Here is a 15,904-nt window from a genome sequence, read left to right on the forward strand (position 1 = left end):
TTTAGTTGAACTTGTTGCCTATTTTATTGTTATATGTTGTCTCTTTCATTGTTGATTAACATTGTTTGAAGTCATTGTACTTGTCATCTCTTTCATTGTTGATTATCATTATTTGAATTCATTGTTACAAGTTATCTCTTTCGTTGCTATTATTCTTATTTGAAATCATGTTATCTCTTCTATTGTGAGTTATTTGTATTTAGTTTCATGGTTACACATTATCTTCCTCATTGTTGAGCTATTGGTGTTGATGTTTTGAAAGTCGTATCACATTGAGGCAAGTTATTAACTGTTGACATATCTTTCTTGTTAAGAATTTTACATTCATTGTTATTGTTGATATTCTTGTACAGGTTGTGGTGGAGCATGAGCTATTATTGTGGAAACATTGATATTGTTGATTGTTGGCAAGTTGTGGCATATTGGCACTTGTGGTGCAAATTGTTATTGTGATGTGATATTGACGCGCATGCGGCGGTATAAGGATTGGGGTTAATGTGCATGCAGCGACATAAGGCAGGACTTATGTGAGTGATGCTTGTAATGGATTTACCTGAAGCCACGCAGCGTCATAAGGTGAGCTAAAGTACGTGTAGCTATTTCGAAAAAAATATTTTCAAAACTATATAAATGTAAGGCTCACGCGGCGGTAAAAGATAATATTGTGATTGAGATTGTGAATCGTAAATACAAGGCGGTACATCGGTTGTGATTCTTGAAATATATACGAGGTGGTACCTAGGTTGTGATTCTTATTGTATAGGAGGCAGTACCTCGTTGTGATTCTTGTTGTTTATCTCATGTTTCAAAGAGTTTTGGTGGGAACACTTCTTGTTCTTTTGTTCTTCCTTGTTCTATCAGTTATTGTCCGTATATAATCATTGTGGTTCTCTTTATTTGCTTCTTTTATGTTATTTCCATACTTAGAATTCTGGTATTAGTCTATGATATTAACTTGTTTTGAATCAGCTATTCTCCGCTTTCCATTATTTATCGTTATTATATTTTCATACTATTTATTTATATCCTAGTAGGTGTCTTGACCTAAGCTCGTCATTACTCTACCAAGGTTAGGCTTGATACTTATTGGGTACCGTTGTGGTATACTAATACTATGCTTCTGCACATCTTTTTGTGCAGATCCAGATACGTTTGCCCGTGTCGGACGCTAGAGTTGATTTAAGTTGTTGTTTATGGAGACTTCAAGGTATACCTGCTTCACGTCTGCAAGCCTCGGAGTCCCCTTCTGTTTTAGATATTTCACTATTTCTTTCTTGTTTCAAATAGTATTGCAGTTCGAGATTTGTTGTACCATCTTGTAGAGCTTATGAATCCATTCCACCAAGTTTTGGGGTGAGTGTTGGCCATTGTAGTGTTGAGTTTATTATTATAGTATGAAGGTTTTTATTTGAAGTTTTAGTAGTATTTTCGATATTTTTGTATGCATGTTAGGCTTACTTAGTCGTAGAGACTAGGTTCCATAATAATATCTTACGGAGGATAATTGGGATCGTGACAGTGTCACTTGTAAAAGAGAACATATTAATATATATATAGAGTTAATAGGATTGGGAATAACCAGAAATTTGATGATTTACTCTTCCTTGGTGGAAGAGTTCTAGTTATCTTGAACTTCTAACTTTTTCCTTATCTTTGATAGAGTTCTCTTCAAGTAAGGTGTCTTGCTCTTTATCAAATATGCAATCTTTTCGTTCAAGGTTTAATAGAAATAATCACTTATACTTATCCATTGCACGTATATGCCTTTTGATTTATTCTGACCGTAACCTTTATACAGTGTCTATGGACCTGGTTCATGCAAGTGTTCTTTTGTAAATCCTCAAAACCAAAACCGCTCAGGTCAATAAATTTTCTCTTTTTTTATGATGACAAACTATATCCTTTTCAAAATCATGGAACGTGTTTCAACTAAACTCCATATCAAACACAATATCAGAACACTTTCCTTTTAAAGTCACAAATCATAAAGGACTAGGTTCATTAGGTTATAAATATCACATGCCAAAAAATTAAAAGCACACTTGCTGATCGAGTTTTTTTCGGCTAGTATTTCAACCCTGATCAATAGTTGCACCAACTTCATTGACCACTAAACCATACCCTCACGTGCCAACTTCCGACCCTTTACTTCTAGAAGAGTTGTACTACATGCCAAACTAGCTAGCCACATATTGTGAGCTATATATAAGGACGAGGGGTCGACTCCGACACTTACTATGGGCTATAAATAAAATTGCCAATGATATAATTTAATCATGGGTTATATAAAACGGCTGTAAGCTCAATATTTGAAGTAGGTAAGCAATTCTTTTATTACTAAGGAATCTCCAAATTTATTTCTCATCATTTAACAATTTATCTCAGGTAAAAGAGGCTATATCATTTATTATAAATTTCAAAGCAATCAATTCAATTATGGGAAAATCATGCCGAGGTCGTATGACTCAATCCAACATATAAATATAAATTGTGCACTAGCGAGGTTCGAACTGCATGAACATAGATGCATCTATTAACATGTCGAGGCAAAAGGCCCGCTCCGATGAGAGTAGTAGAAATTTACCCCGCTCTCGGAATATAATTGTGATGCGGTTACACATAGATTTCGTAAGTTATTATAATATTCCTCAATTATTTTCAAAAATACAAAGTCCAAATGAAAACTTTTAAAATCTCAAATTCCTCAATTTCAACTCTTTTCAAGACAATTAATAACCAACCTCAATCTCGCTCTTTCTCAAGGCAACAATAACCATAAATCAAATAACAATATCGACACGGCATGATGTAACCTAAAACTACCCGGACATAGGCATAACTAGTAGCTACGAATGGACTCTCCTCACCACTTGCGTACGTAGTCCCCACAAATAGAAGCACATATTAATTTAGTTCAAATATGGGGTTAATTCCCTCTTACAAGATTAGAAAGGAAACTTACCTGGTTTCGAAGTTCCATAGCCGACTCTCAAGCCTTTCTAACAATTCAAACCGATGCCCAATGCTTCAAAACTAGTCAATAAATGTGCAAATACTTAAATATATAATTCAATAATTATTATAATCCAATTTACAATAATTTCCAGATCTGCTCAAAAAGTCGATAAAATCAACCATCGGGTCCACATGCCCGGATTCCAAAAACTTTCGAAGATAAACATTACTCATAACATCACGAACTCAAATATATAATTTATTCTCAATTCCATGCCCAAATTAGTGGTCAAAATTCAAAAAATACCAATTTTTAAGTTTTCTACCAAAACACCAAATTTTCACTAATTTTCCATGAATTTCCATGTTAATATATATATATATATATATATATAATCCAAGTATTTATATACTCCAAGTATTTAACTTGCAATAGGTGGGAATCACTTACCTTGACATAAATGATGAAGATGGAGCTCTAAAATTGCTCCTAGGTCGTCTCCCATGGAGGAAATAAGATCCAGGCAACCCTTCTTCGCGTTCGCGGGCCTCCCATCATGTTCGCGATGAACAAAATTCTCAAAAGCCATTTCCAAACTCTTCTTAAAGAGCCTCTAGTATAATGGTCATAACCTTTTGTACAAAACTCCAAATAACAAATGATTTAACTTTATGAAAACTACACACCAGGATCTACAACTCTCATGTTTCGGTCATCTCCCAATTCCTTACAAATTTCAAGGTATAAGCTGCCAAAGTCAGTCTTGTGCAACACAAATTTTTTTTTTTATCTTCTCGGATAGCCTATAGTGTACCAACCCTAACCTTTTGCACAAGTCCAAATTCTAAATTGTTTACTTTTATGAAAACTAGACACAAAAGGCTACAACTTTAAGTTTTGAATCATCTCCAAATTCTCTATAGATTGCGAGATATGAGCCTCTAAATTCAGACATGTGCAACAGAGATCCTTCTTCGCAAACGCGAGAGTCTCTTCGCGAACGTGAAGAACAAAATCCAGGAAGCCAAATCCTTCTTCACGAACGCGAGAGTATCCTCGCGAACGCGTAGAACAACACTATACATCAGTAAATCCGCATCCAAAGTAGCCCAAAATGATCCGAAAAACACCCGAGGCCCCCGGGATCCCGTCCAATCGCACCAACCTGTCCTAAAACATGACACAAACTTACTCGAGGCCTCAAATCACATCAAACAACATCGAAATCATGAAGGGCACCCCAATTCAAGCTTAATGAACTTTAGAACTTCAATCTTCTACATTCGATGCCGACACCTATCAAATCACGTCCGATTGGCCTCAAATTTTGCACACAAGTCATATTCGACATTACAGACCTACTCTAACTTCCAGAATTGGAATCTGACCCCAATATAAAAAAAGTCCACTTCCGGTCAAACTTCTCAAAAACCTTCAAATTTCTAACTTTCGCCAAATAACCCCAAAATGACCTACGGACCTCCGAATCCACTTCTAGACACGCTCCCAAAACCAGAATCACCATACGGAGCTATTCCCAGACTCGAAACCCCAAACGGACATCGATAACATTGAAATACACTGCAACCCAAATTTATGATATTCTTCCAAAATTCTAACTTCCACAATAGGCATCGAAATGCTCCCGGGTCATCCAAAACCCGACCCGAACATACGCCCAAGTTCAAAATCATCATACGAACCTGTTGGAACCTTCAAATACTGATTCCGATGTCGTTTACTCAAAAATCAAACCTTAGTCAATTCATTCAAATTAAAGCTTCAGAAATGAGAATTTTCTTTCCAAATTAACTCCGAACTTTTTGAAATTCAATTCTGATCATGCGTGCAAGTCATAATTCTTGAAGTAAAGCTACTCATGGCCTCAAACTGCCGAACGATGCGCTAGAGCTCAAAACGACAGTTTGGATCATTATACGAGTTCAACCATACCAAAATCATCAAATTCCATACAAATTCGCCCCTCAAATCATCATTTTACATTTTGAAATTTTTTACAATTTTCCCCAAATTCTCCCTTAGATTCTCATGAATTTGATCTTAAATCTAATGTATAGTCACAAAATATAATTAAAAATTAATTAGAGGTACTTACTCAATGATTTGATATGAAATTCCTTCCACAAGATCTCCGACCATCGAGGCTAGGGTTCAAAACATGAAAAAATGAAGCTAAGTCCTGAAATGGAGGTCTTAATACCAGCCTCAGGTGTCGCATTTGGAACATCCGAATTGCGTGATGGTCGCAAATGCGATAGAAGTGTCTCAAAAGTGAAGGCTGACCAGCTCTATCACAATCGCAAATGCAACACAAGACTCGCAAAAGAGAGCTTAGAGTTTTCGCAAAAGTGACAGTTTGTGTCGCAAATGCGGAGCTGCCTAATCGCAAATGTGAACTCCCCTGACCCAACCCATCGTCGCAGAAGCGAGAATGATATAGAAAATGCGGACATCGTAAATGCGAGAACAGAGGCACCAGCAAAGCCGAACCTTTCTTCAACACTCCAAAATGCGTAAGAAATTCATCCGATCCCTCGAGGCTCTAAACATAACATCCACACAAGTCTAACAACATAACACGAACTCACTCGCACGAGCGGAACACCAAAATAACCTCTCGAATCACGAATCGGACGTCAAAACACATGAAAATCACAATGAACTTCAAGAACTTCTAGAATCGCAACCAAGCGTCCGAACCATATCAAATCAACTCCAAATGACACCAAATTTTTCAAGCAAGTTCCATGTGATGAAGCGGACCTATTCCAAGTTCCGAAATAATAATCCGAACCCAACTTTGGTCAAACCTAAGAAAATTCTAAACCTTTAAATTGCCAACTTCCGTCAAATAATGCCTAAACCTTTTTTAAAACATCCAAATGAAATTCTGGGCATACGCTCAAGTCTAAAATCATCACCTGGATCTACCGGAACCATCGAAACTCTGATCTGAGGTCAAATGCTCAAAAGTCAAACCTTGATTAATTCTTTCAATTTCGAGCTACTCAAATGAGAGTCACTCCTAAAAATCCTCTCCGAACCTCTCAAAAACCCAAACCAATGATGCACATAAGTGATGTGTGAAGCTACTCGTGAGCTCAAACTGCTGAACCAGACACAATTGCTCAAAATGATCAGTCGGGTCATTACAATTTCTACCCAGTTGAATACAACTACAATATCATATAACTTAAATATTATTTTAATACAATATATCTTTTGTATCTGATTTGTATATATTTTGTGTATGGTGTGTGTTTCTTCCTCTCTAAATTCCAATCAAAACTTACCATCTATACAATTTTGATACATATTTTATACACGATTCATATATTATACAACTATTTTTCAACTTTCATAAAACGTTCAAATAAAAGAAAAATATATAACTACAACAGAATATAATTTACATACAATTATAATACAACTTTACTACAATTTCTCAAGTACATTGTATGTCATGTGTTATTCTTCTTCGAGTTTCGATCTGAAAATCAACCAAAATCTAGTCTAATCTTTACTAAAACACCCTCAAAATTGAGATATAAACTCCAAACAATATTTCCAATTGTTTGCAACAACACCCAATCTAAACAAATAATTATTTTTGAAAACCCAAATTTAATTTTAAAGCTTCAAAACTTTTTAATGACTGTCAATGGTGGAGAGTCAAACATCTTCAAAATTTATTGATTGACAATTTTAGTTTAAACACCAACTGTGCAACATAAAGGAAATTGCTAAGTTAAAACAATTGAAATACATTGATGAATTCCATTACAACTCTATACAACAAGAAAACATAAAAAAAATAGAGAACATCAACTGAAGAAAAATTGGGGAAAACGGAGAAGGAGAGTAGAGAGAGAGAGAGGGAGGGAGGGAGGGAGGGAGGGAGAGTGGGCAAGCTTAAATGGATAAGGAAATAACTGATGTTTCTTATTCAATTCCTAATATAAAGGGATACTCATTTAAAATTTATTTGTATGTAATTGAAAAATTGTATATGACCATGTAATTAAATTGAAACTTGAGTACCGAGTGTAATAAGGTTTCAAATAGTGTATAGGAAGGTAAAATTCTAGAGCAAAGCCATATGAGACACACTCCTTTTCCCATTCTTCATTTGTTACTTGTTTCTCGGTGTGAAGTCTCCATCACCATTCGCCAGCAACAATAAGTTGAGTTAGTATGGTAAAGAAAGTCAAGCATGTATGTAGACTAGATATCGTTACCCCTATTGTGCACGGGCTCAAGATGAAGATGTTAATGTACCATGGAAGATGTAAGACTTGAAATTCAGTCCTTCAAATTAACAATTTTCGATAGTATGATTTAGCACAAAAAGAAGTACAAATACCTATATTGCCTTCAAAAAGTACAAATGCGATGTCGACATATCTTTCTCATTCAAACACACCCTGCCTCAATTCCATTATCACATTTTCCATCCAACAGAGTCTATATTTGACATCTAAAAGAGTGAACATTTCACAATGCTGATCAGAACAGCCAATAACGCCTTACCTAACTAAAATTAACTTCCAATAGATAGGGAATCTAATCTAGTTGCAACATATGAACACATCAATGCAATTATTTCTCAAAATTTTCTCATGTACCTGGAAAAGCTCTCGCCCATATCAAAGAGACATTATTATTTTTTGCTTCTCTAATGACCCTAACAGTACTTTCACTGTATTGGATAGCAAAAACAACAAATCAAACTATTCATATCTATCTCCCTATAGAGTAAATCAAGTAACAAGAAAATCACAAAGTTCCCAACAATATTTTCAGTACAACATTTTCAGTAATAAAACAGTTACAACTGCCCTCAAGTTCATAGGAGGAGCTAGTAGATAAAATTGTAATTGGCCATGTTGTTTGGCTGGAGACTTCTCAGCAGGATCACCATTGTCACTCCTATGTAGATTGAATTTCCTGGTGGATAGTAGTATTTTTGTTGAATGACTTTAAGCCAAGCTATTAGAACCCATTTAAAAAAAAATCTTCTGGCTGTGATTTACACTTCCATGTGCTAGCTCAGCATATGCCATAAAGTCCCTATTCGCACCAGGCTACATTGCATATTCAACTGCTAAAATAAGAAATTTGAATTGGAATTTCTATTAAGGTATATGATAATAGGTGAATTTAATTATATTCAGGCCCTAAATAATCGCCTTCTTGCATAGTTTTAATAATAAAAGTGATAACAAAATGTTCTTATTAGCGCTTTTCATGATTTGCAGGTTATATATGACTAGGGAAGGCTAGGGAGCACTTTTGGAGTCAAAAAGAATGAAGAAAGAGAGGCCAACCGTGAAATGTCCCAAGTGAACCACGCAAAAACAGGCTGAAGAATCAGAAAAATGACTCTGCCGCGGTTCCACCGCGACAACGGCAGAACCGCGGTGACGGATGCTCGCGGACAGAAGGAGATTCAGAGGAGCTGTTTGGCCGCGGTTCCATCGCGATCGCGGCAGAACCGCGGCAGGAGAGATCACCCAAAACATCTTTCTTCTTTTCTTTGATTTTGATTGCTAGTTTATGATGGATCTTATCTTAGTTTGTTTACCCATAGTTATGAGTAGCTAAATCTTTTGTCTAAGGTTTTGATGGAACCTATTGGGGGATGAACTTCTTGTTTATGTGAATACAAATTGCTAGTTTCAATCTTTATTTATTCAACTATGCTCTTGTTGTAATTAATTGACAGGATCCTCAATTAGCTGTGCCTATTTAGTGTGCATAACTCGAGAGAGAGTGCATATGTAGGTTATTGTTGAATAACACCACTCCTAAAGTATAAAAGGAATCTATAGCTGCGGGTTTAAAGGCGGGATTAGGGATAACGAAGTCTTGGATGCAATCTTAAGTGAACTGTGTTAATTAAAGCTAGCTAATGTATCTCGGGAGAGTGCAATAATATATTACTGTGATTACTCGGGAGAGATTTACGGTAAGAAAAGTGTTCATGATTGATAGAGGTGTGTTGGGAAATTCATATGAAGCATAAACAGAAGGAATTCCATCAATAGGGGAAATCTTTACCTTAACTTTTTCTCATCATTGTTTACAACCTTAGCATTTTAGTTTACAGCTTGTTATTTACTTGCAATCTTAGTTAGTAAAGAAACCTTCAACTGTGATTCAAAAGTTTGGGAAATTAGTTCTCAAGAGTTTAGTGGGTCTAAATATTGTGATTGATAGGTTTAACTCTCTGTGAATTCGACCCTGGGCGTAATACTCGGGTTATATTTGCAACGTCCGCAGAGTCCTTTTTAGAGGGCATAGTTGGGTGTGATCAAATTTTGGCGATATTGCCAGGGAGTTAACGGAATTATCAATTACCATTGATAGAAATACAAAAATTCTTAGTGTAAGCAGTTTCTCTACACCCAATTTTTGATTGAAACTTTTGACGGTTGTTGACTTGGTTGCACAGGTGCATGCCTAGAAACTCTACCAAGACTGGAGAACTACTTGAAGGACTCTCAGACCCTGAGAAAATATTCAGGGCATTGAACCGTGCCAACAGAAGACTTCAACCACCTCAACAAATAGACAAATTCGAAGCTGACATAGGAGACGCAATCGACCCCAACGGAAACGGCATGCATGAGTAAGTCAACTTGAATGTTAAAGAAGCGGCACCTCTGGTGCCCGAGGGTGCACTGTATGACTGGGCACAACCCACAGCTGACAATCTGGCCACTGCCATTGTTGTGCCCGCGATACAAGCTGAATCGTTCCAAATCACGAACAACATGTTGCACTTACTGCAAAACAAGGGACTCTTCTCTGGGACACAACTTGAAGATCCTCACCAACACCTGAAGAACTTCCTGTCAATATGCAAGACCCATAGGCAGCCAATGTCACTCCAGAGGCTATCAGGCTATTATTGTTCCCATTCTCGGTGACATGAGCTGCATAGGTTTGGCTAAACTCACTCCCCATAAATTCTATAGCAATGTGGGATGAGTTAGTCAAGCAGTTTCATAACAAGTTTCATCCACCCAACAAAATTGCCCAACAAATTGATGAGATTGTGAGCTTCAAGCAGAAACCGATGGAGACACTGTATGAAACATGGGGTAGGTTCAAAGGAATATTGGTTATGTGTCCACATCATGGTATTCCAGAACAGATGTTGGGACAACGATTTTATATGGGATTGTCAGATGGGTTGAAGAATATTGTGGATGCCTCAGCTGGTGGGGCATTCCTGAGCAAGACATGGAGTGAAGGTCAGAGTTTACTAGATAAAATGGCACAGAATTCGGGATGGACATCCAGGAATGCACCCATCACTCCAGTGGTACACTCAGTGCCTCTTGATCCTTCAAACACTATGGCTGAAAATATGGCGACTCTCCTGACACATATGAGCATCCTCACCAAAAAGGTGGAGGAATCAGGGCAGAAGCAGCAGGTACACATAGTAGATACTACCAATTGGGGCCTGTGCACATCTTGCATTAGTCAGCCAATTGGTAATCCTTGGAATACAGAGCTTGATCATCATCATCAGCACCCTGAAGATATGAACTATGTTGCTAACTATGGGGGTCAGAGAGACAGGGAAATCAGAACTGGGGTCAGAAGACTTAGCAGCAGTACAGACCACCTCAGCCACAATATAACGCCGGAAACATGGGAGGTATGAGACCCCCCAACAACATGGCACCGTATCCTAGACCACAGGGGTACAACAATCAACAGCAGGGGTACCACCCTCCTCAGCAGCAGCATGGTGGAAGACAGGACGATGGGTTTGCTAGACTGGAAGCAATGATGCAGCAGGTTATTGGGTCCACTGCGAAGATAAACGAGAGAGTAGATGCACATGACGCAACTATCAAAAATATTGAAGTGCAAGTGGGCCAAGTTTCAATGTCTTTGAACAATCGTCCTCAAGGGACTCTACCTGCAGATACCTAAATCAATCCTAAAGATCAGGGCCCGAAGCAGCTGATGGCGGTGAGTCTCCGTAACGGCAGGGATCTCGACGAAGAGCAAGAGAGAGCTCATGACAATATACAAGATGAGACACTCATTCAGGTACCCATTGAGCTGGATGAATCCACAAGGATGACAGATGTGACAATCCAGACTGCTTAGGAAGAAAAGAATACTCAGCAGGAGACCGAAAAAGTTGCTGAAGCAGTTGAAGAGCCGGTAGTAGAGATAGTAGCGGAGAAAGGAAAGTCCCAAGAGATTGGGAAGAAAAGACCTCCTGCTCCATTTCCACAGAGGTTGGCCAAACATCAAAAGGAGGAGCAGTACAAAAAGTTCTTTGAGATGCTCAAGCAAATTTAGGTTAATATTCCATTGATTGAAGCTTTAAAGGAGATGCCTGGATACGCAAAAATGATGAAAGATTTAATGTCTCGAAAATTTGACTTCCAAGACTTGGCCACAGTGACACTTACTCAGACGTGCAGTGCAGTTGTAACTAGACCTGTTGCTGAAAAGCTCTCCGATCCAGGGAGTTTTACTATTCCATGCACTATTGGAAACTTCGCTTTTGCGAAAGCACTTTGAGATTTAAGGGTCAACATTAATCTTATGCCCCTGGCCATTTACAAGAAGTTGGGCATAGGGAGAGCTAGACCCATCTCTATGTTGCTACAGTTGGCTGACAGGACTGTGAAGCGTCCATTTGGGATCCTGGATGATGTACTTATTTAGGTGGGGAAATTCGTGTTCCCTGCAAATTTTGTAATATTGGATTGCAAGGTGGATGAAGAAATTCCTATCATCTTAGGAAGACCTTTCTTGGCCACGGGGAGAGCTCTTATTGATTGTGAGACCGGGGAGCTTAAGATGAGGCTCAATGACGAAGAGATTATATTCAATGTGCAGAAATCTATTAGGCGCCCAAGTGAGTTCGCAAATTGCTCTCTTATTGATGCCATGGATGTAATCGTACAGTCTGATGATGAAGTGTTGACGATTGAGGATCCCCTCGCTACATGTTTGACGAATTTGGAGGAAGTGAACGGAGAGGACTTGGAAGAATGGGTGTTGGTATTGGAAGGTAGAGGGTTCTGGGAAAGAAATCTAGAGTTTGAGCCCCTACACTTAGAAAAGAGGGAGACTCCTCCAGCTAAGTCATCCATTGAAGAACCACCGAAGCTGGAACTAAAGTCATTGCCAGGCCACCTCAGGTATGAATTTCTGGGACCTGACTCCACTCTACCTGTTATTATCTCATCTGGTTTGTTAGATGTGCAGGTCCAACAGCTTCTACTGGTATTAAAGGAGTGCAAAACTGCCATTGGGTGGACCATGGCAGACATCAAGGGGATCAGCCCCGCTTACTGCATGCATAAGATTCTGCTGGAAGAGGGGCACAAACCTTCCAGGGAACATCAGAGGAGGCTGAACCCAAATATGAAGGAAGTGGTGAAGAAGGAAGTAATAAAGTGGTTAGATGCGGGAATTATTTTCCCAATCTCTGACAGCAGCTGGGTTAGCCCAGTTCAATGTGTGCCTAAGAAGGGTGGCATGACGGTTGTAAAGAATGACAACAATGAACTAATCTCAACAAGAACCGTCACAGGCTGGATAATTTACATGGATTATCGAAAGTTGAATCTAGCCACCAGGAAAGACCACTTCCCACTTCCCTTCATCGATCAGATGCTGGATAGATTGGCAGGGAGGTCACACTTTTGTTTTCTAGATGGGTACTCAGGGTACAATCAGATTTCCATTGCACCTGAGGACCGAGAGAAGACCTCCTTCACATGCCCTTATGGCATTTATTCCTTTAGGAGGATGCCCTTTGGCCTATGCAATGCACCCGCCATATTCCAACGGTGCATGATGGCCATATTCACTGACATGGTTGAGGATATAATGGAGGTGTTCATGGATGACTTCTCAGTGGTGGGAAGTTCATTTGATGAGTGCCTAGTGAATCTGACGCGTGTGCTGAAACGGTGCATCGAGACTAATCTGGTGCTGAACTGGGAGAAGTGCCATTTCATGGTACAAGAAGGCATAGTCTTGGGGCACCGGGTGTCAAGCAAGGGAATAGAAGTAGATCGAGCAAAGGTTGATGTAATAGCAAAGCTGCCTCCACCAACTTCGGTCAAAGCAATCAGAAGTTTTCTTGGACATGCCAGTTTCTACCGGCGGTTCATAAAAGACTTCTCCAAAATCACCAAACCTCTTTGTAAGTTATTAGAGAAAGATCACTCGTTTGTATTTTCTGATGATTGCAGGATAGCGTTTGAGGAGTTGAAGCAGAGGCTGGTCACAACACCCATCATTGTTGCCCCCAACTGGGAGCAACCATTCGAACTAATGTGTGACGCTAGTGACTACGCAGTGGGGGTAGTGTTGGGCTAGCGGAAGGAAAAATTGATGCACCCTATCTACTATGCCAGCAGAACGCTGAGTGGAGCCCAGTTGAACTATACGGTGACTAAAAAGGAGATGCTAGCTGTGGTGTTCGCATTCGACAAGTTCTGATCCTACCTAATAGGATCAAAGGTAATCGTCTACACTGACCATGCCGCTCTCAGATACTTAATAGAAAAGAAAGACTCTAAGCCACGCCTGATTCGTTGGGTGTTGCTGCTGCAAGAGTTCGATCTTGAAATACGTGATCGCAAGGGCATTGAGAATCAAGTCGCTGATCACTTATCACGACTTGAGGGAGCTGAAAATGCAATTGAAGTTGAGGAAATTCTGGAAACTTTTCCAAACGAGCAACTGCTCACCATAACTCATCAGGAAGCGCCATGGTATGCAGACTTGGCCAATTACCTGGCAAGTGGTATAGTTCCTCACGACCTTTCATCGGTCCAGAGGAAGCGATTTTTTCGTGAAAGCCGCTTGTACTATTGGGAGGAGCCTTATCTCTTTAGAATATGCCTGGATAACATGATCCGGAGATGCATCTCCGAGATAGAACAATCTTCTATTTTGCAGGCTTGTCATGCATGGGCTTATGGTGGACACTTTGGAGGGATCAAGACAGCAGCAAAGGTGCTAGAAGCCGGATTTTTCTGGCTGATTGTGTTTAAAGATGCTCACTCATGGGTGAAGGGTTGTAATGAATGTCAACGCACCGGGAACATTTCTCGGCACCAAGAGATGCCCATGAACCCAATTCAGGAGATAGAAGTGTTCGACGTCTGGGGGATTGATTTCATGGGTCCCTTCGTCAGCTCCTATGGCAATAAGTACATCCTTGTTGCTGTAGACTATGTGTCCAAGTGGGTGGAAGCTGTAGCGTTGCCCACCAATGATGCGAAAGTGGTGGTGGGGTTTCTAAAAAAGAACATATTCACCCGCTTTGGGACACCACGTGTGATTATCAGCGACGGAGGCACTCACTTCTGCAATAGAGCCTTCGAGAAGTTGCTTATAAAATACGATGTGCGCCACAAGGTGGCTACTCCATACCACCCGCAAACTAGTGGGCAAGTTGAGGTATCCAACAGGGAAATCAAGAGTGTGTTAACGAAAACTGTGAACGCCACAAGAACTGATTGGGCAAGGAAGCTAGATGATGCACTCTGGCCCTACAGAACAGCTTTCAAGACACCAATTGGTATGTCACCATACAAGTTAGTGTTTGGGAAGGCCTGTCACTTACCTGTATAACTCGAGCATAAAGCGTGGTGGGCACTCAAACAACTAAACTTAGACATGGAAGCTGCGGACACGTCAAGAGTCACAGAATTGCATGAGCTCGAGGAGTTCAGGTATCTTGCTTTTGAGAGCACAAGGCTGTACAAAGAGAGAATGAAGAGGCTACACGATCAGAACATTGTTGAGCAAAATTTCAAACCTGGGGACATGGTACTGCTATACAACTCAAGACTGAGGTTGTTCCCGGGCAAGCTGAAGTCACGATGGTCTGGACCATTTAGAGTAGTTGAAGTTTTCCAGTCAGGAGCGGTTGACGTCGCCACTGAGGATGACTCTTGTACATTTAGAGTCAATGGTTAGAGATTGAAGTTGTATGTGGGTATGAGCGAGCCCAAGGAAGGGTCTCAACTGCAGTTGACTGAACCGCGGAGGTCGAGCGAGCTTTAACTGCACTCATCTGGGTCGTGCCACGACGTTAAATCAGGTGCTGCATGGGAGGCAACCCATGAAATTTTTGTAAGTGTAACTCTCCCAAAAATAAAAAATAAAAAAATAAAAAAAAATGTCAGAATCAGAGACGTGGTCAAACCGCGATACTGACCCTTCTCTGAACCCAGCCGTCGTGGTTACACCGCGATCGCGGTACAACCGCGGTCAGAGAGACCCTCTGAACTTGGTCTACCGTGGTCCTACTGCGACCGCGGCAGACGCAGATGGGGTCCAGATAAGTTTTTCATTTTAAATTTTTCTCTTTTCACCTTTTACCCAAAATACCCCCCACCTACAACTAACCCCCCCCCAATTCGCCCAGCTTCAGCAAAACACCCCCCCAATCCCTTCTATCTAATTTCTCTCCCACCTCTCTCTATCTTCTCTCTTCTCATCTCATCTTCACATCACTCCATTACCATCCTCCCCCACTATCCACCTTATTCATCCACTTTCTCTCAACCAAATAAGTAAGTTGCTCTTTCTCTCTCTCTATTTCATCTTCTAACTTAGTATACTTTAGCATGATTGTATTTAGTTTAACCCTAGGTAGGGTTAGTATCACTTTTGTCAATTTTTACTTTCTTTCATGGTTTTTTTTGTGATTTGGTACTATTGTGAAATTGTTTGGTGTCATAGTGTGTGGGCCTTCATGGTGTTTATGGTGTTTCAGCCTAGAAATCATTTTTTTGGGGTGTAGTTGTATTATGCACCATGTGGGTCGAAATATTGGAGTTTTTGTGATATTATGGGGCGGGTTATACCCACTCCTAATTAGGGGGTGTTATACTTGGTGATTGGGGGTGTTGTCACTGT

The sequence above is a fragment of the Nicotiana sylvestris genome, chromosome 9 (genome assembly GCF_000393655.2).
Source record: "Nicotiana sylvestris chromosome 9, ASM39365v2, whole genome shotgun sequence".
NCBI classification, from domain to species: Eukaryota; Viridiplantae; Streptophyta; class Magnoliopsida; order Solanales; family Solanaceae; genus Nicotiana; species Nicotiana sylvestris.